This window comes from Nicotiana tabacum, chromosome 11, assembly GCF_000715075.1.
Source record: "Nicotiana tabacum cultivar K326 chromosome 11, ASM71507v2, whole genome shotgun sequence".
Lineage (NCBI taxonomy): Eukaryota > Viridiplantae > Streptophyta > Magnoliopsida > Solanales > Solanaceae > Nicotiana > Nicotiana tabacum.
In genome coordinates, this window is record NC_134090.1 from 8,766,019 (window position 1) to 8,787,879 (window position 21,861).

Below are 21,861 nucleotides of genomic sequence, written 5' to 3' on the forward strand. Positions count from 1 at the left end.
GAAGTCTGCGAACCAGAAATTCTAAGCAAGGAATTCTGTTGACCCGAGGGAAGGTGTTAGGCACCCTCGAATCCCGTGGTTCTAGCACGGTCGCTTAAATTGTTATAATAGCTAAATATCTGATTTAAATACATGTTGTAACTCATGTGCTTTTATTAAGTTTTAAACGCTTTTATTATTATTATCATTTATTTTACAGAATTGCAACGTCGTGAAAATGCGTCTCGAACCACGTCACAATCAATGCACCCGTAATTGTCGACACATTTGGACTTCGTTGAGATTTGGATTTGGGTCACATCAATGTGCACCCGAATTTAAGAATGTGATTTAATTAAACCGCGCCAACAGAACCTAACGCGTTATTATCTTTGTAGGAGGCCATGAAGTTTATTAAATGGCCTATCTTGAATTCTAAATAACTATCGTCAGTTGTTGAGGGCCCCGCAATTGTTTTTTTTTTATTTTTTGGCGAGGCTTGTCCTATTATTTTAGAAGGGTATCCTACAGTGACTACATTTCTATTATTTTTATTTCCAGAGATGGAAGAAAAGAAAGCGTGTGTGCTAATTGAAGTATATACTTCAGCTTAAACCAAACTCCTGTCATTTTTGATTGATTACTTTTAAGGTAAAAAGGACGTCATGCCTTTTACGAAAATGATTTGGTCGAATAACAGATTACATATGAGATAAGATGAAATGCAATACTTAATCCGAACATTTCTTAATTCGAACTTAACCGAACTTATTTGAACTGGGTTAAAGGATAACTGGCGAAGTAAAATGCTTTAATTTATCATATACAAGTTAGCGAAATACAACGTTTAATCCGAGCATTTCTTGTATTGAGCTTAACCAAACTTATATGGGCTAGTCTTAAAAGAAACTAAATGAAACAGAAAATGGTATTGTGTAAAGTCGAAATATGCATACTTATACTAAACAGACAATTATCGAGCCCAAATACAAAAGGGTGAAACTCAGTCGGCTATCAGTATACTCTTTTGAACCATTGAAACATGAGCTAAATCAATTTCCACAAGGCCTGTTAATGTACTATGAATATTACAGCAAATGCTTGAACTTCTTCAACCTTTTTCATTTCATGCTTTCAGACTGTTCCAATTACATCAATATGGGATTTGAAATGTGTACCTGAAAATGCCGAAAGTGCAAAAGAGAAGGAGAAGAAGATAGGAATCAGCAGCAGCCAAAAGGCAGAATTAACAGTAGCAGCAAGACAAAATGCAGCAGCAATAGCGAGCAAGATAGCAGCAACAATCAGAACAGCACAACAGAAAGGATTCTGTTGCGAGATGGAACTAGAGTTGAAGGAGAACAACTCGATGAAACAGCACACAGTGCGATACTCCAGACAGTCCAATTCCGGAATATACCAATGCAGCAGAACACTAACAATAATCTCGATTGAAGAAAGAACACTGCCTAACGTATTGACAATAAATGAACTTCAGACAAACAAGACCAAATTTCTGATTTCTTAGTCTGTTTTCTCTCTTTCTTGCTCTCTTTCTATTCTTGTCAACTCTCTCTTTTCTTTCTATCTTCACAGTGGGTGTGTGTTTTCTTTTCTGTGTATCTCTCAATGTCTCTCTGTGTATTATCCCCTTTGTCTATTATCCCAAAAAATCCCTCCCCTTCCACTGATCCTCTCCTATCTCTTAATGTGCCTCCCTTTTATAAGCCTCAACATCAAACCTTTTAACAGCCTGTTAAATTAATCAGATACCCCTCCCATGTGCCCCTTTCTTTTCAGTTTCCACTCAGCTATTTAAGTATTAATCTCATGACATTCCCTTGGCAGGCTTTAACTTTTCATTTTATTATCTAAAAGCAAGTATGGGCAGTAGAATATATCTGACAGCATATACTGTCAGATTGTTTAAAACTTAAAAGCTTCTTAATGCAGAAAAACAGGCTGTGCACAAGGCACATGAGGTGCACCAATGCACATGCTGTGCACGAGTGCACATGCCTTCCAATTCAGAATTTAAACATAAACAATCCTTTTCACATTGACTGATCCAAATCAACAACTATAAGTAAACAAAACTGGTTCTGAATTGATTTCAACAAATGTTCAACAGAAGCAAATCGATTTACTATGCTCAGACAGTTGAAATTAATTGACGACACATGTCGACTCGACTATATTAGTATTAACATACACAATCGTAGCCAAAAATCAGACATTTAAACAGTATTGATACATGGTTCGCATTGTACTGACTAAGCAGAAATACACTCGAGGAGTCAACTAGTCAGTCCAAACTCGAAAATCAGCTACTTGCACAAACAAATACATAATGCCTTATCAGAAAAGGAGGGGGGGGAATTTAGACAAACAAACAGAGGTTCAGGCGAAGTGGTTGAAGCACAGTTGATAGAGGTCAAGGACATAAACAGAAAACGAACAGACCCTTACAACAATCAAACAAACCAAAAACAACTAAGAAAAGAAAGAAAACTCACCTTAAACCGCAAAAAGATCGAAACCTTAACTCGGACTTGGTCAGGCCTTTCTTAAGGCTGAATGGACTTTAAACGAAGTGTTTCTCAGACGAGAAACACTTTGATTAAAGTCCATTAGACCTTAATCTCTTCGGTTGAACCAGTGACGGAGGAACACCAAATTTCCAAAACTCAGATCTGGGATTCATGCCTCCCTGATCAGATTCGGACCAAACCAAGTATGGTTTGGTCATGAGGGGGGTCTGGGGAGTGTCTGGTATGAAACTGGGTTTAAACTGAGTAGATCGAGTTTTGACTCGAATCTTCAAATGAAGATTCGAGGACCTGGGGGGTGATTCGAACTAAACGGTTAACAGGTCTATGTTCAGGGTGGTGAGGGGGTTCTATGGTATTCATGGCGAGGTCATCGGCGTTCATGCCGCCGGGATTAATGGCGAGGGATAAGGGGGCGGCTAGGGTTTTGTGGGGAAGGAGGTGAAGACGGAAGCTGGGGTATTGGATAGGGGGCAGGGTGTGGTATGAGGCTTATATATGGAATGGGGGGATTGATTTCAACCGTTGGATGAGACGAGATGGACGGCTTGGATCTGAAGGTTCAAACGAAACGTCGTCGTTTGGCTCAGTAGGGGTCAGAATTGGTTCGGGTAACGGGTCGGGTAGTGGGATTACGGGTGAAAGATCTGGACCGTTGGATCGGCTTGGTTTAAACGGTTGTGATGGGTTGGCATCGAAACGACGTAGTTTTGGTGTTAAGCTACGTCGTTTTATGGCCTGGGGGGTGGGCTGTTTGGACTGGTGGCTTGGGCTGTCCGTTTGGGCTGAGTTTGTTGGGCCAATTTTAACAAATTGGCCCAAGTCCGGAAGGGGTCTTTTCTTTCTCTTTTTTTTTATTTCTTTTTTCTTATTTATTTTAAAACAAAACTAAGCAAAAAAAATCAAATTAAAATTAAATACACACTCAAATACAATTATTTGCACACATACTAAAATATTTCAAAACAGGTAAGGTCAAACCAAATAAAAATCACGGACGAAAATGCCTAATCACGATTTTCTATTTAACGACCGGATTACGGTTTGAATTATGCAGGACACATATTTTTTGAATTTTATTTTAATAAAGTAAATAAATAAAAATGGGCCAAAGTCATAAATAAATCAACAAAGTGCCGCACAAAAATCCGAAATTGTACAGCAGGGCCAATTATATTTGTTTTTATTTCTTTTTGGAGTGATTGTCGTGTGAAACAAAAATCACGTGCTCACAGGGTTCACAGGGTCTTAGCCAAATCTTGCATTTTAGCCACTTTTAGCCACATAGGTTAATTTTAAAAAAATAGTCACAATCATGTCTTGCATGTGTCCAACAGGAAGGGTTATTGTCTCACATATGTTCTAGGTCTTTAACTTTATTTTGTCTTAATTTTCTCATACAAATGTGGATCTACTTATCGGAGTTTGGGCATCACAGACGCCTTAGGACCATCCAGTCAAGATCACTTATTCAGGAGTTTGCTTAAGATTTTTTTTAATATCATGTTTTGAGTTTGTTTTCTTTTTATGTCGTCTTTTACCTTCTAGTTTTGTACAATAATGCCAAGTCTTTTAGGTGATAATAGAGTCTGTCATAGGCTAGTTAAGTTTGTTGAGTCTTTTGTTATTGTATTTCCTATTTTGTATTTGAAAAGTGTGTTATAACTCAAAAATCCAAAAAAAAGAAAAGACTTTGCGTTTTATATTTCCGTTAGAAGCTTTCTTTAGAATACCAATTCTAGCAATAAAAAAAATAATCTTTTGAGGTGGTTTTCCTTAAGAAGTTAATATCTAGAACTCAAAATAAAAATTGTTTTTATATTTTCTTTAGTATATTAAGACTTAAAATTCAAAAAAAAGAAGAGAATTTTCTTTTAGTACCTTTTTAAAAGTTTTCTTTTAAGATATTAATTCCAAAAATCCAAAAAAAAAACTTTCTTTTGAGGTTCTTCTTTGGGAAATTAATGAAAAAATGAAAAAAAAAATTCTTTTATTTTCACTAGAACTTTAGGATATTGTACATAGAAGATAAAAAAAATATACTTTATCTTTTGTTTATCTTTAAAGTTTCTTCCTTAGGTAATCAAAAACTGAAATCAAAAAATATTTTTTATCTTGTGCATTTCTCGTTTCGAAATCTTTCTTCAGGAAATCAAGTGAAAATTTAAAATATTTTTCTTTGGTTCATTCTTTAGATTTCCGTCCTAAAAAAAAAAGAATCAAAAAATATTTCTATTCTAGGGGTTTTTCCTTAATAATTTCTCATAGAATATTTGTTTCAAAAAGAAAAAAATATATGCTCATTAAACTTGAGTTTAGAATAGGTTATAGAACATTAAGTATAGAAAAAAAAGGATTTGCTTCTTTTATTTCTCTTTTCTCATCAGAGTAGTCATTAAGGTAAAAAAGAAAAGAAAAAAAGAAAAAGAGAATGTTAGTTTGTTTACTTTATTCTCGATCCTCCCGAACTACGCAAAGATCTGATTCATGCGGCGTCATGATACATAGGCAACTTACATAGAGTTCGATCAAATCATTTTTTTACTATTAAAAGAAAAAGAAAAAAAAAAAGAAAAAAAGAGATGAAATTATGGGATGTGAGAAATGAGAGGAAAGAAAAGAGTGATAATTAGGAAAAAAAGGGAAGGAAAATGAGCAAGCCAAGAAGTGCTAGAAAAAAAAAGAAAAGAGAAGATTGAAATGAACAAAATTGGGATGATGCCAAGTGACCTTGTGACCCTCGAAGTCATTCTAGAACCGTTAATTGTTTCTAGGTGCATTGCACGCAATGTGATATTTTTAGCTGTTAAATGCCTTAATGCTAACAGGATGACCCCATTTTGTTCCTTTTGTTATCTTCATTTAGCAGAAGGGTGGTTGGTTTGTGGTTCTTAAGTGTAACGATCCGACTAGTCATTTTGCCTTTTAGAACCCCATTCCCTTAAATAAAACTTCCCACGCTTGCTTTAGCTAATTTACGACTTGCGGGGACGGTTGGTTCGAGATTTGGAAGAGTTTGGAGTGAAATATGCCCATTTGATTCCTTAGGAATTTCTTAAAAGGCTAAGTTTGACTTTGGTCAACATTTTGAGCAAACGGAACCAGATTCGTGATTTGACGGTCCTAGAGGGTCCGTAGGAAAACATGGGACCTGGGCGTATGCCCGGAATCGAATTCCGAGGTCCCTAGCCCGAGTAATGAATTTTTATTAGAAATTGTTAATCTGAAATTTTAAGGATTTAAAGAAAATAATTAATGATTGATCATATGGGCATCGGGCTCGTATGTTGGTTCCGAAGCCCCGGTATAGGTCAGAAATAACATTTAAGACTTGCCCGCAAAATTTGGTGTCAATCCGAGTAGTTTAAGAGCGTTTTGGCCCGTTAGAGGAAAATTAAGAACTTGAAGTTCATAAGTTTGATTCAATTGGATTTAAGGGGTGATTCTTAGATTTAGCGTTGTTTCAGGCGTTCCGAAGGTTCAAGTAGGTCCGTTTTGTGATTTCAGACTTGTCGGTATGTTCGGGCGGGCCCCAGAAGCACCGAGCGTCAATCGAACGAGGCTCGAGTGAAGTTGAAATTCTTGAGAAGTGTTGAAGGTGTTGCTTCTGTCATAACCGCATCTGCGGTTGGTGGACCGCAGGTGCGAGACCGCAGATACGACCCAGGGAAGGCTAGGCCAAACCGCAGAAGTGGCTCTGCAGAAACGACCTCAAGACCGCAGAAGCGGTCCCAGCCCTTTTAGCCCCTTTCGCAAATGTGGTCTTTTCTCGTAGAAGCGGGACCGCAGATGCAAAAGTCGCTGAAGTAGTGAGCTTCATTTAATACGGGTTTTAAGTCCCTTTTTGGCACTTTTCACTCCTCCATTAGAAATTTTGGGAGCTTTTGAGAGGAGACTTCCACCTAGCATCTTGAGGTAAGCTTATTCCACCTATTCTTAGTTTAATACATGTGTCTCAGGTAGATTAAATACTAGAATTAAGGTAAAATCAAGGGGTTAGAGCAAAACCTAGGGTTTTGACAAATGTTAGATTTAACCATGTAATTTGTATGAAATGAATTAGAAATCATATATTATTGATCCTTAGGTTATGGAGAACAACTTCCTTCGAAAAATTTCAGAATCCGGGCATGTGTGCCCTGGGTCGGATTTTGGGAAACTTGTGTTTAGGGTTGGAAAATTGCTTAAATAGCTAGAATATGATCTTGTGAGCTTATATTGACTAGTTCCTACCTCATTTAACTAGTTTTGGATTGTTCGGCTCCAAATTGAGAGTTCGGGCTTGTTCTTGGTATTGGAAGTGCACTTTGGAGCGAGGTGAGTCTCTTTTCTAACCTTGTAAGAGGGAATTGTCCCCATAGGTATAATAATTGAATTAATTGCTATTATATGCGGGGGCTACGTACACACTAGTTGGCGAGAGTCTGTGCATAGCTACTACTATGTTAAGTCTGGGTAGTCTAGGGCCCAAAAGCATGCTCTACGTGATATTCTTGTAACTTGATGATAAATTTGGATTCGTATAAATTATGTTGATTAAGGTAGATGAGACTAGTAGAGGAACCTTATCTTGCTTGGTCTTTTAAAAGAGAACTTGAATATTCCTGTGAATAACTACTCCCCAGATACATATTATTTTCTGCTTGTTGATGAGTTTATTTATCTTTGACCGCGTCGCACATGTGATTCGCGAGCGGGGTAAAAGATATATTTATGGTTTGAGCCGTTCGACCCTCGGCAGTGCACAATTTACTTTTATGTTGGATCAGGCCATACGTCCCTCGGTGTTACTTGCGCAAGCTTTACTTAGTATTTCTCTGTGGACTGAACCTCATGTATGCCCTGAAACGTAATACCCATGATATTATTTGGAAGAAGAACTGTTATTCCCTGCCATGCAATGTTATTAAATTGTGCTATCCATGCTTATTATTAATTCTTTTCTCACATTATTTGACCCTAGTAAGTATCATGTCGACCTCTCGTCTCTGCTTCTTCGAGATTAGGTGGGATACTTACTGGGTACATATTGTTTATGTACTCATACTATACTTCTGTACTTAATTGACAAGATCTGAGGAAGGTGTATCTGGCTACCAGTCAGGTGCACATCACTGAACGGATTTCGAGACTTCTACGGTGAGCTGCTTCCCTTCCCATGCTGTTCAGCAGCCTGAAGGAGTCTCTCTTATGTATTTTTGTTGTCTATCTGTTTCAAACAGTAGGATAGTGTGATTCTTTTGTATATTCTACTAGTTTCCCATAGCTTGTGACACCAGGCCTTAACACACACATTAGTAGACTATATTATTTTTGGGGTTGTATGATTATTTTCGGCTTTATTGATAATTTCTGATTTTATTACAACTTAAGGAATCATTGAAACAATTTTTGGATGAAAGTAAATGAGAGCTGATTTAGTAATTTTCGTGTTGGTTTGCCCGACAATAGTGTTGGGCGCCATCATGACCTATTATGGAAATGGATCGTGATAACATGGTATCAGAGCACTAGGTTCACGTAGGTCTCACAAGTCATGAGCAAACCTAATAGAGTCTTATGGATTGGTATGGAGACGTTTGTATTTATCTTCGAGAGGCTATAGGGTGTTAGGAATACTACTCTTTATTAATTTCCTATCGTGCAGTGGTTGGTATACTAAATTTCCCTCTTCTATTCTCTCACAGATGGTGAGGACACGCACGGCTGATGTTCCATACCCGGGTGGAGCTGCTCCCCCTGTTGCTAGAGGTTGAGGCAGAGGCCGGGGGAGGGCACCGACCCGTGGTATGGGACGAGGGCATCCCAGAGTTATCCCAGTAGTACCACCAGCAGATCCCGCGGGAGATCCTATTATCGAGGAGCAGGGCGAGGTACCCGCAGCTGAGCCCACCCCCGACAAACTTTATGACAGCACCGGGATTCCAGGAGGTCATGGGTCGTATACTGTGGTTCATGGATTCTATGACTCAGACTGGTTTATTTCTAGCTGATCCAGCTACATCACAGGCAGGAGGGGGAGCACAGACCCCTACTGCTCAGGCTCCTGGACATGCAGCTGCAGTGTATCAGACTCCGGGTGCACTACCTGTAGATGAGGCCCAGCCAGTTGCTGCAGTGGTGCCCCAGCCTAGATTAGCTGCGGGCGGTTACTCGCAGAAGTTGTTGGACAGATGGACTAGAGTTCACCCTCCTATCTTCGGGGGTGAGAGTCATTAGGGTGTCCAGGACTTCATAGATAGGTGTAGGGACAAACTGCACAACATGAGGATATTGGAGTCCCATGGGGTTGACTTCACTACTTTTCAGCTAGAGGGTAGGGTCCGTAGATGGTGGCAATCTTATGTTCTTGGCAGGCCAGCAGGTTCCCCTCCCCTCACTTGGGGTCAGTTCACACAGTTATTCTTGGATAGGTATATTCCACCCTCTGAGAGGGAAGATCTGCGGTATTAGTTTGAGCATCTTGAGCAGGGTCAGATGTCTGTGACCGATTATGAGGCGAGGTTTTCTATATTGTCTTGCCATGCACTCATGATACTTCCCACAGATACAGAGAGAGTGTAGAGATTTGTTGCGGGATTGCACCCCAGTATTCGATCTGGCATGGCCCAAGAGGTGGAGATGGGTATTGAGTATCAGTTAGTGGTAGAGATTGCTCATAGGATTGAGGGGTATCGCCAGAGGGGTAGAGAGCAGATTCAACAGGACAAGAGCGCCCAGTTTTTGAGAGAGTTTAAAGGCGCCCCCGTTAGGGGTAGAGGTCACTTCGGGAGGGGTCAGCCCAGCAGGTCCCCATATTCAGCACCACCATCCCTCCCCGGGGTGCTCCAGTGAGGCCTTATTTCAGTGCGATACCGAAGAGTTCTTACCGCCCACCAACTATTCAGGGTTCTTCCAGCGGGTATTCTGGTCATCAGGATTCTTCCAGTGCTCACTTTAGTGCCATGCTAGAGAGTTCATATCGCCCACCAGCCATCCAAGGCTCTTCCAATGGGTATTCGAGTCAGCAGGCTCAGACTTCAGGGTAGCAAGCTATGGTACCGAGAGCATGATATGAGTGTGGAGATCCGGGTCATATAAAGAGGACCTGCCCCAAACTTCGGGGCAAGGCAGTGCAACAGGGTCAGTGGCCTATAATTTCAATATCGGCTGCCCCGCCACCTAGAGTTGGAGGGTAGACTAGTAGGAGCCGTCCTAGAGGTGGAGTCCAGGCAAGGAGAGGTCAGCCAGCTATTGCTTAGTTAGGTGGAGGCCAGCCAGCCGGCGCTTCAGCCAGATTCTACGCCCTTCTGGCCAGGCCAGATGCATTGGCCTTAGATGCCGTCATCACAAGTATTATTTTCATTGGCAGTAGGGATGCTTCAGTATTATTTGATCCAGGGTCTACTTATTCATATGTATCATCTCTGTTTGCTCGTTTCCTGGTTATTTCTCCTGAGCCTTTGGGCACTCCTGTTCATGTGTCCAATCCTGTGGGTGATTCTGTGGTTGTGGATCGGATCTACCGGTCCTATGTGGTCATATTCTGTGGTTTCGAGACTAGGGAGAACCTCCTACTGGATATGATTGACTTTGAGATCATCCTGGGCATGGATTGGTTATCCCCATATCACGCCGTCCTAGATTGCCATGCCAAGACTGTTACTTTAGCGATGCCAGGGTTGCCGGGGTTGGAGTGGAAAGGTTCCACAGTTGATACAACTAGTCGGGTTATCTCTTTCCTGAAGGCTCGGCAAATGGTCGACAAGGGGTGTTTGGCTTATGTTCGAAACACCACCACAGAGTCTTCGACGATTGATTCAATTCCAGTAGTTCGAGAGTTCGCCGATGTGTTTCCTTTTGATCTTCCTGGCATGCCACCGGATCGTGATATTGATTTCCGCATTGATTTCGCTCCAGGTACCCAGCCTGTATCTATCCCACCATACCGTATGGCTCCGAAGAAGTTGAAAGAGCAGCTTGAGGAGTTGTTAGCAAAGGGGTTTGTTAGACCCAGTGTATCGCCTTGGGGTGCACCAGTGTTATTTGTGAAGAAGAAGGATGGAACTATGTGGATGTGCATTGATTACCGCCAGTTGAACAAAGTCACCATCAAAAATAAGTATCCATTGCCTTGTATCGATGATTTGTTTGACCAGTTGCAAGGTGCTAGGGTGTTCTCCAAGATTGACTTGAGGTTAGAGTATCATCAGCTGAAGATTCGGGACTCGGATGTTCCGAAGACTGCATTCCGGACTAGATATGGCCACTATGAGTTCCTAATGATGTCCTTTGGCTTGACTAACGCCCCAACATCATTTATGGACTTGATGAACCGGTATTTAGGCCTTACATTGATTCATTTGTTGTCGTCTTCATTGATGACATCTTGATATACTCCCGTAGCTTGGGGGAGTGTTTCAGACCTTGTGAGAGCAGAAGCTATATGCTAAGTTCTCCAAGTGTGAGTTCTGGCTAGAGTCAGTGACATTCTTGGGGCATATTGTGTCAGGAGAGGGTATTAAGGTGGACCCCAAGAAGATTGAGGTAGTTCAAAGTTGGCCACGTCCTACTTCGGTGATCGAGATTAGGAGTTTCCTGGGGTTAGTAGGTTATTACAGACGATTCATGCAGGGTTTTTCATTATTGCATCACCTCTAACTAGATTGACCCAGAAGGGTGCTCCTTTCCATTGGTCCGATGATTGTGAGGCGAGCTTTCAGAAGCTCAAGACTGCCTTGACTACAGCACCAGTTCTTGTGTTGCCTTCCGGTTCAGGGATGTATATGGTATATTGCGATGCTTCGCGCGTTGGATTGGGATGTGTATTAATGCAGGATGGGCGAGTTATTGCCTATGCTTTGCGCCGGCTGAAGGTTCATGAGAAGAATTATCCTGTGCATGATCTAGAGTTGGTCGCGATCGTTCATGCTCTTAAGATATGGAGGCATTATCTGTATGGTGTGTCGTGTAAGGTTTATATAGATCATCGCAGCTTACATTATTTGTTCAAACAGAGGGATCTTAATTTGAGGCAGCGTAGGTGGCTTGAGTTACTGAAGGATTATGACATCACCATTCTTTATCATCCGGGCAGGGCTAATGTGGTCGCGGATGCCTTAAGCAGGAAGGCAGAGTGTATGGATAGCTTGGCATTCATTCCAGCGAAAGAGAGGCCACTAGCTTTGGACATCCAGTCTTTGTCTAACAGACTTGTGAGGTTGGATATTTCAGAGTCCAGCCGAGTTCTTGCGTGTGTGGTTGCTCAGTCTTCATTATTGGGGCAAATCAAGGCTCGGTAGTTCGATGATCCACATTTGGAAATTCTTAGAGACAGTGCTTCAGGGAGGTGCCAAGGAGGTTTCTATTGGCGAGGATGGTGTTTTGCGACTCCAGGGTCATCTATGTGTTCCTAATATTGATGGTCCGAGGGAGAGTATTCTAGAGGAGGCACACAATTCGTGGTATTCCATTCATATGGGAGCTACGAAGATGTATCGTGACTTGAGGCAGCATTATTGGTGGCGGAGAATGAAAAAAGACATAGTGGAGTATGTAGCTAGGTGTTTGAATTGTCAGCAGGTCAAGTATGAACACCAGTGGCCGGGTGGACTACTTCAGCAGATGCCTATACCAGAGTGGAAGTGGGAGCGCATTACCATGGATTTCGTAGTTGGGTTGCCTCGGACTTTGCGGAAGATTGACTCAGTATGGGTCATTGTTGACAGGTTGACCAAGTCGTCCCACTTTATTCCAGTGGCGACTACTTATACAACAGAGAGGTATGCTCAGATCTACATTCGGGAGATAGTATGATTGCACGGTGTGCCTGTTTCCATCATATCAGATAGAGGCCCTCAGTTCACTTCGCATTTCTAGAGAGTTGTTCAGGGTAAGTTGGGAACCTGCGTGGAGCTTAGCACGACATTTCATCCATAGACCGACAGGCAGTCAAAGCGGACAGTTCAGATTTTGGAGGACATGCTCAGAGCATGTGAGATTGATATTGGAGGGCAGTGGGATCAGTCCTTGCCCTTGGCGAAGTATGCATACAACAACAACTATCAGTCCAGCATAGAGATGACTCCATACGAGGCTTTATATGGTCGACGTTGTCGTTCTCCTATCAGGTGGTTTGAGCCCGGTGAGGCTAAGTTATACGGTACAGATTTGGTACAGGATGCCTTGAACAAGGTAAAGTTGATTCAGGAAAGGCTTCGCACAGCTCAATCCAGACAGAAGAGCTACGCGGATCAAAAGGCGTGTGATGTATCATTCGTGGTTGGCGAGAAGGTCCTCTTGAAAGTCTCACCAATGAAGGGCATTATGAGATTTGGGAAGAAAGTCAAGCTGAACCCAAGGTTTATTAGCCCATTTGAGGTGTTGAGGTAAGTTGGGGAGGTTGCTTACGGCTAGCTTTAACCCCTGGCTTATCGGGAATTCATCCGGTTTTTCATGTATCGATGCTTCGGAAGTATCATGCTGACATGTCCCATGTGTTAGACTTCAGTACTATTCAGCTGTATGAGAGTTTGGGTTATAAGGAGGAGCCAATTGCCATTATTGATAGATAGGATCACCAGTTGAGGTGCAAGAGGATTTCTACGGTGAGGGTCCAGTGGAGGGGCCAACCAGTCGAGAAGGCGACTTGGGAGTCCGAGGAGGACATGCGGAGCAGATATCCACATTTATTCAGCAGCTCAGGTACTTTTCTATGTCCGTTCGAGAACGAACGTTTATTTAAGAGGTGGAGAATGTAACGACCCGACTGGTCATTTTGCCTTTTAGAACCCCGTTCCCTTAAATAAAACTTCCCGCGCTTGCTTTAGCTAATTTATAACTTGCGGGGATGGTTGGTTCGGGATTTGGAAGAGTTTGGAGTGAAATATCCCCATTTGATTCCTTAGGATTTATTTAAAAGGCTAAGTTTGACTTTGGTCAACATTTTAAGTAAACGGACCATATTCATGATTTGACGGTCCCGGAGGGTCCGTGGGAAACTATGGGACCTGGGCGTATGCCCGGAATCGAATTCCGAGGTCCTTAGCCCGAGTAATGATTTTTTATTAGAAATTGTTAATCTAAAAGTTTAAGGATTTAAAGAAACTAATTAATGATTGATCACATGGGAATCGGGCTCGTATGTTGGTTCCGAAGCCTGGTACAGGTTTGAAATAACATTTAAGACTTGCCCGCAAAATTTGGTGTCAATCCAAGAAGTTTAAGGGCTTTTTTAGCCCGTTAGAGGAAAATTAAGAACTTAAAGTTCATAAGTTTGATTCAATTGGGTTTAGGGGGTGATTCTTAGATTTAGCATTGTTTCGGGCATTCCGAAGGTTAAAGTAGGTCCGTTTCGTGATTTTAGACTTGTCGGTATGTTCGGGCGGGGCCCAGAAGCCCCGAGCGTCAATCGGACGAGGCTCGAGTGAAGTTGAAATTTTTGAGAAGTGCTGAAGCTGCTGCTTCTGTCATAACCGCACCTGCGATTGGTGGACCGCAGGCGCGAGACCGCAGATGCGGTCCATCTATCGCAGATGCGGCTCAGGGAAGGCCAGGCCAAACCGCATAAGCGGCTCCGCGGAAGCGACCGCAAGACCACAGAAGTGGTCCCAGCCCTTTTAGCCCCTTTCGCAGATGCGGTCCCCTGACCGCAAATGCGGAAGTCGCTGAAGCAGTGAGCTTCATTTAATACGGGTTCTAAGTCCCTTTTTGTCACTTTTCACTCCTCCATTGGCAATTTTGGGAGCTTTTGAGAGGATACTTCCACCTAGCATCTTGAGGTAAGCTTATTCCACCTATTCCTAGTTTAATACATGCGTCTTAGGTAGATTAAATACTAGAATTAAGGTGAAATCAAGGGGTTAGAGCAAAACCTAGGGTTTTGACAAAAGTTAGATTTAACCACGTAATTTGTTATGAAATGGATTAGAAATCATATATTATTGATCCTTAGGTTATGGAGAACAACTTCCTTCGAAAAATTTTGGAATCCGGGCACGTGGGCCCGAGGTCGGATTTTGGGAAACTTGTGTTAAGGGTTGGGAAATTACTTAAATATCTAGAATATGATCTTGTGAGCTTATATTGATTAGTTCCTACCTCATTTAATTAGTTTTGGATCGTTCGGCTCCAAATTGAGAGTTCGGGCTCGTTCTTGGTATTGGAAGTGCACTTTGGAGCGAGGTGAGTCTCCTTTCTAACCTTGTAAGAGGGAATTGTCCCCATAGGTATAATAATTGAATTAATTGTTATTATATGCGGGGGCTACGTACGCACTAGGTGATGAGAGTCCGTGCGTAGCTACTATTATGTTACGTCCGGGTAGTCTAGGGCCCAAAAGCATGCTCTACGTGATATTCTTGTAACTTGATGATAAATTCGGATTCGTATAAATTATGTTGATTAAGGTAGATGAGACTAGTAGAGGAACCTTATCTTGCTTGGTCTTTTAAAAGAGAACTTGAATATTCCTGTGAATAACTACTCCCCAGATACACATTATTGTCTGCTTGTTGATGAGTTTATTTATATTTGACCACGTCGCACGTGTGATTCACGAACGGGGTAATAGATGCATCTATGGTTCGAATCGTTCGACCCTCGGCAGTGCACAATTTATTTTTATGTTGGATCGGGCCGTACGTCCCTCGGTGTTACTTGCGCATGCTTTACTTAGTATTTCTCTGTGGACTGAACCTCATGTATGGCTTGAAACGTAAATGGATACCCATGATATTATTTGGAAGAAGAACTGTTATTCCCTACCATGCAATGTTATTAAATTGTGCTATCCATGCTTATTATAAATTCTTTTCTCACATTATTTGACCCTAGTAAGTATCATGTCGACCTCTCATCTCTACTACTTCGAGATTACACGGGATACTTACTGGGTACATATTGTTTATGTACTCATACTACACTTCTGTACTTAATTGTACAGGATCTGAGGCAGGTGTATCTAGCTACCAATCTGTTGTGCATCACTGAGCGGATTTCTAGACTTCTACGGTGAGCTGCTTCCCTTCCCATGTCGTTCAGCAGCCTGAAGGAGTCTCTCTTATGTATTTTTGCTGTTATTCTATTTTACACAGTAGGATAGTGTGATTCTTTTGTATATTCTACTAGTTGCCCATAACTTGTGACACGAGGTCTTGGCATACACATTAGTAGATTGTATTATTTTTGGAGTTGTATGATTATTTTCGGCTTTACTGATCATTTATGATTTTGTTACAACTTAAGGAATCATTGAAACTATTTTTGGATGAAAGTAAATGAGAGCTGATTTAGTAATTTCTGCGTTGGCTTGCCCGACAATGGTGTTGGGCGCCATCATGACCTATTATGGAAATGGGTCGTGACATTAAGTAACTCATCTATACAACACAAGGTCAAAGAGCAAGTCATGGCTAGCAAAGACTTGGACACGGGGGTTATTGATCCGTTTAAGGGAATTGTTGAATCAGAATCTGAGTTGAAAGAAGAGGTCTTAAGGTTGAAAGGGCAGATGACCGAAATATACCAAGCCCGGATTAGTGGGCGTCCTCCACCATCAGTTCCCACTAACTACATTGAAAGCCTTGTCACCAATCCGCCACTGTCACAAGTCCAGGATATCTTCCCACAACCTTTTCACACTCCACCCCAGAACCATCTCATATCCCGCTCCTTTGACCACTCATGTTTTTGTAGCTCATCCACCTGCTACCTTTCCTCGATCCTCTAGCAAGACTGTGTTCAAAATCCCCGATGCCCAACACGGTGCTCTAGAACCAACTTTCAAGGTCTCAGTTCCATACTCTCACGCTCCTAATTTTGAGCCACCCGGTGAAACTGAAAAGCATGCTAAGACAGTGGAGCAAGATGAGATATCCAGAAAGCTGAAAGGGTTTAAGATGCCAAAGTTTAATTTGTATGATGGGCGTGGAGATCCAGTTGCCCATCTGAGGGGTTATTGCAGTAAAATGAGAAGTGTTGGCGGGAAAGATGAGTTGATGATGGCGTATTTTAGTAAGAGCCTGACTGGGGCAACTTTGGAACAACATTCTTGTCAAGATGTCAGTAAGTGGCATGCATGGGGTGACATGGCTCAAGATTTTTCTCGGCACTATCAGTACAATGTAGACATTATCCCAGACCACTCTTCCCTATCTCAGATGGAAAAGAAACCCGAGGGAAGTTTTAGGGAGTTTTGGCTTAGATGGAACAAATAAGTTGCTTGGGTCAGTTCTCCTATTGATAGAGAAGATGTTGCTGAGTCCCGCCAATGACAGGTTCCTGTTAAACGCTTTCAGCCTCAATACCGACCCCATGAATATCCCCGATCTCCACATAATCTACCCTAGTATTATCCTCCGAACACCCTCCGACCATCTGTCCAACCACTGGGTCACTACAAAAGGCGAGCACGAGCACCGCAAAATCCCACCAGCCTCCACAAAATTTTCAAGTGCCCTATAACCCACATTCAAGCCAAGGGTGTAGAAGGGAACAAAGGCTGAAAGATAATTTTACACCAATAGGAGAGTCCTATGCAAGCTTGTTTGAGAAATTAAAGCATTACGACATGATTGCACCTATTCCTCTAAATTATATAGACCCACGTGCGGGAAGTTTTGACCCTGCTAAAAGATGTGAATACCATTCCAATGCCCAGGGACACAATGCTGAATATTGTCGTGCTTTGAAAAGAGAAATAGAAAGAATGATTCAAAAAGGAATAGTTGTGGTCCAAGGCAGTAATACCCCAAGTGTCACACATAATCCTCTACAGGTACATGACAACGCACAAATTGGTGGGATGTTTGTAATGATGAAGGGTTGGTCAAAGGAGTCAATGAGCCACTTGGGGAAGTTAATGATATTGAAGTTTGTAATGGTCTTGATAATATTGACGTGGAACTTAGTGGCTAAGATGCCGAGCTTGGTAATTTGAAAGACAATCCTTTCTTGGTTAGTCGAGGAGGAGTCTTGATAGTTTATTTTGTTGTCATTTCTGTTGTACGGGTTATTTCAGGGTTGTAATCTGGATATTGTCTTGTGGTTCAAACCCTTCTATCCTTCGATTTTGCCTAGTTCGTTTAGTCGTAACTCATTTAGTGTTATCTAGGATTATTCCAGGGTTGTAACCCCAGTTTAGTTTGCTTGTTTCGTTGTCCAAACCCTTTCACCATCTGTCTAATGCAATTTTCTATTTTATGTTATTTCTAGTCATTTTTTTTGTTTAGTTCTCTTTTCCTTTTATAGTTCTTTTCCTGCTGATTCTAATGACATGACATGCACGCATAATTCTAGGCCTGGTCTTAAAAGTTAATTTAATCATGAAGTAATGAAACAATTTTGAAAATGATTGGGACACTTGAGGGAAATAAGTATAGATTTGGACATTTTGAGATCATTTGAAGCCCGAACCATGTGAAATTGGGGTAGATAGTTTGGAAAGTTAATGGGATGATAATAATTTGTTACAAGAGAGTGCGTCCGAACAATTTGAAGCGAGCAGTTTTGAGTTCAAGTGTACCTCAAGTAACAAGATAAAGTCAAGGGAGTTTGCTCCAAATAGATGGAGGGTATCCATCGTGAAGAAGAAATCACCCAATGAGAGTTCTGTACTTGACAAGGCACTAAAAAAAATGAAAAGCATATCAGTGATATCAATGCTGAAGCTGTAAAAGAAATGTTGTGTGTGCTCTTCCTTTTTCATTTCAAGTTGCATATGTTGTACTCGACAATTTCAGGGATTGGGAGACCCTCTTTCAGTTACCCAAACACTTATACCATTCGATACCCTTTTGAACCTATACTGATTTCTTTGACCTCCCCTCTATTGGAATCAAGTTAAAGTCATACGAAAAAAAAAGGTTCATGTCCCCATAGGTTTATTTTAGAAACTTCATTCCAAAAGGAAAATTAAAAAAAATAGATAAAGAAAAAAAAAAGGAAAAAAGAGAAAAAAAGAGAAAAAAAGAAGGAAAAAGAAAAAAAAGGAAAATAGTAACAAAAAGTAGTCTTGTGAACTACGTTTGACCTGATTCTTGTCACCACAAGATACGTAGTCAGCCTTACGGTTCGGTCATACCAAATAAAATATTTCATAATCCCACGAATTTGAGAGTGGGGCAGTCTTTTTTAGTAACTCCATCAAAGGAAAAAGAAAAAAAAAGAATCAAATTCCCTTATTTTAGAAATTGGGGCAAAGTTTTTAGAACGGATTCCAAAAGTTGTAAATAAATCAACCCCGCTGTCTTAGTTATTTTGAGCCTTTATGATATCCTTTCTTTCTAACCCCTATCTAAAAGTCACATTACAGTCCAAAAAAGACCTCCCAGATAATCTTTGAGAGTGCCGAGTTAGACACACCAAGAGCATACGATGTTTTTACTATGTTCAAGGCCTTGTCATCTACAGAGTTAGAGGAAATAAAAAGAAAAAGAACAAAATGAGAGAGTCTTATCGGTGAAAATCTTCACAGGCACCGTAAGGCAATGGTAAGTTGAGAGAAAGAAAAATGAGAGAGGCTTGATGGCGAAAACCCTTAAGGCACTGCAAGTCGAATAAGGACCGTGAATCAGATAGGATAATCGGAGCATTGAAGCCCAGTTTCACGACTCAGAGGTACAACAAGAGTTGAACATTAAACTTGATCGACAGATTAGGCCACTTAATCCAAAGGTGCATGTCATGGTCATTAGAGTTGGTATCCACATCTGATAAGTTTCTACTTTGTAGTTTTCTAGTTAGGAATCATCTCTTTCCATTGTCCTTTACTCTGTTCCTTTTGTCTTGTTTACTTCCTCTTCCTGAGTCTGTTTGGTCAGAACAAGTGAGAAATGACTTCAAAATCTGCTACCAACTTTTCAATTGCACAAAGCGGGGTCTGGCTAGCACATCAAAGTGGTATAAGTCAAGAAAGAGCAACAAACACACTGAGTTGGTAATAATTAACGCGCTTTGGGATTCATGTGAAATACAAAGGTTTGGTATATGTCAATTCATGAACAATGCAACAGATAGAGGGTGTTGGGTGTCACACCTCCTTTTTACCTACACCCCGAGAGGGGTGTATAAGGGAGTTTTTTCCAACTTAAAGTGACAGTCGAAATGGAAATTATTTTAATTAAAATTTAGAGTCGCCACTTGGGATAATTTATGGTGTCCCAAATCACCGGTTTTAATCCCGAATCGAGAAAAGATTGACTCTATTTTACAGTCCGCGAACAAAGAAATCTGTGTAAGAAATTCTGTTAACTCGGGAGAAGGTGTTAGGCATTTCCGAGTCCCGTGGTTTTAGCACGGTCGCTCAACTGTTATTATTGGCTCATTATTTGATTTTAATACATGTTTTAATCTATGGTTCAATTTTAACTTTATAACCGCTTTTATTTATTTTAAAGGAAGAGCAACGTCATTTAAAATATGTCTTGAACCACGTCACATAAATGCACCCGCGGTCCAAAACGCATTTCATTTAACGTTATTGAGATTTGGATTTGGGTCACATAAATGCACATCTGAGTTTAGGAAGGTAATATTATTAAAATAACGCGCTAAAGCAACTACGCGTTTGCAACTTTGCGAGGGCCATGGAAACTCAACTAAATGGCGCGCCTCGATTCCAATTTCAAAGGATTGTACTCAACTAAAGCAAACTACGAAAATTCAAGGCATTTTACTACATTAGCTCTTCATGTTCACGAGTTATTAATTCTTAAAATAATTAGGATAAGAAACATGTATTAACCCAAACATTCAGCTCAAAAAGCATCGAACTCGAAGCCATCGGGTAAACCATACTTACTAATGAACCAGAGATCATAAAGTTTCTATTTATCCACTATGCGTACATGGAATTAAAACTATATATATAAACTAGCAAGCAATAACAGTAAGAAAAATCCACAACTCAAAGAACATAGTCCCAAAAAATGCAAGTCATCACAAACAAATTGCTTGTGGCCAATAATAACTAGACAATGATGCGCCTATGAACCATCCCAAACTTCTAAAGAATTGATTTGTATCCATAACTCAAAACAACCAAACATCAGTCAAAATAATGTTAAGTTAAAATTAACTTTAGAAGTTAATCCTCCGAACAACCCACATTCATTTAACAGAGAATAATCACTATTAAACCAAATTATCTACTCAAATCAGTCTCATAAATCCGTTAAGATACCAAAATAAAGAACACTCAAAATAACAATCGTTCAAGCTCAAAGTTATTCCTCCAAAAATAAGTCCTAAGATTCATGAATTAAATAAAAACCCAATGAAACAAGGAAACATACCTCAATGATTTTACTAAATCGAGATTCGGATCTGATTTTTGCAATCAACAGAAAGTCGACAACCGAAACTGCACTCAGACTTCAGAGCTCGCCGGAACCGCGACAAACTTCCACGACGGGCCTCGTCGGCACCTCAGATTTGCTTGGTTTCCTTTGGAGATGCGACTGTGCATGTGTAGTGTGGTAAGCGTGAGGCTGATGGGAGATGGGGTGGGATGGGTTCGAAGAAGACGGTCTGACGGGGTGGGGTGTGTGCTGTCTCTATAGTGCAGCAGCTTTTTTCAGTCCTTCTTTTCTTTGTTTTTTTTGTTCCCCCTTTTTCTGATTTTGACGTTAGTCTTTGTTCAAGAAGTTGAAAAAGGAATTCAAGATTTTTGGGGTGCAAGATTTAGAATAATAGTTGAAAGGTCTGTCCAAGAAGATGAGTTGAAGCTCTTGTCTATTATCTCCAGCGGCTGATGTTTTTTCTTTAGGCGTTCCTCCTCTTTCTTTTAGTCCTTACTTCCCCTATGTATAGGTCTAGGTCTAATGTGTATTTTTTTTTTGTATTTTGCCAATTAGTCCCTAGGTCTTTTTGTATTTAGTCCTTAGGGTCTTTTTATTTATTTTTTGTTCCAAAGAAGAGTCTAGAAGGGTCCCTAGGATTAGCTTAATGGGATTGGATATTGAGCTTAAGGAATGGGCTAGAAACTTGGGCCTTTATGACTTGCTATGTTTAAAATTAGTTTAATTAACTAAAAGTATTATAAAAAATATTAATTAGCTCTACTTAAGTAAAAATAATTATTAAAATAAGACTGACCATTAAAATAAAACTATTTTTTTTTTGGTATTTTTTCAAGATTAAAAAATGACTACAAAACATTAATGAACCTATTTTTTGTAATTTTCGTTTTCTTGTAATAAAATAAAAGTAAAAGAGTAAAAATGAGTTGTAATAGCTATATTAGGCCTAAATTAAATATTTACGTGCTAAAATATAAAAAATCTTGGGGAGGGTAAAAAATCACATGTCTACAGCTGCCCCTATTTGACTGGAAACACGAAGAGTTTTCGGACAA

General features: G+C 40.6%; 1 long non-coding RNA gene across 1 annotated transcript; it reads right to left on the reverse strand.

The window, feature by feature from the left end:
* Positions 1–771: 771 nt before the first annotated feature.
* On the reverse strand, positions 772–21,285 carry LOC142166211 (uncharacterized). Its single transcript, XR_012696397.1, has 2 exons — positions 20,801–21,285; positions 772–1,157 (listed from the first exon to the last, which is right to left on the reverse strand). It is a non-coding gene; the product is annotated as an uncharacterized LOC142166211 (long non-coding RNA).
* Between the last annotated feature and the right edge of the window lie 576 nt (positions 21,286–21,861).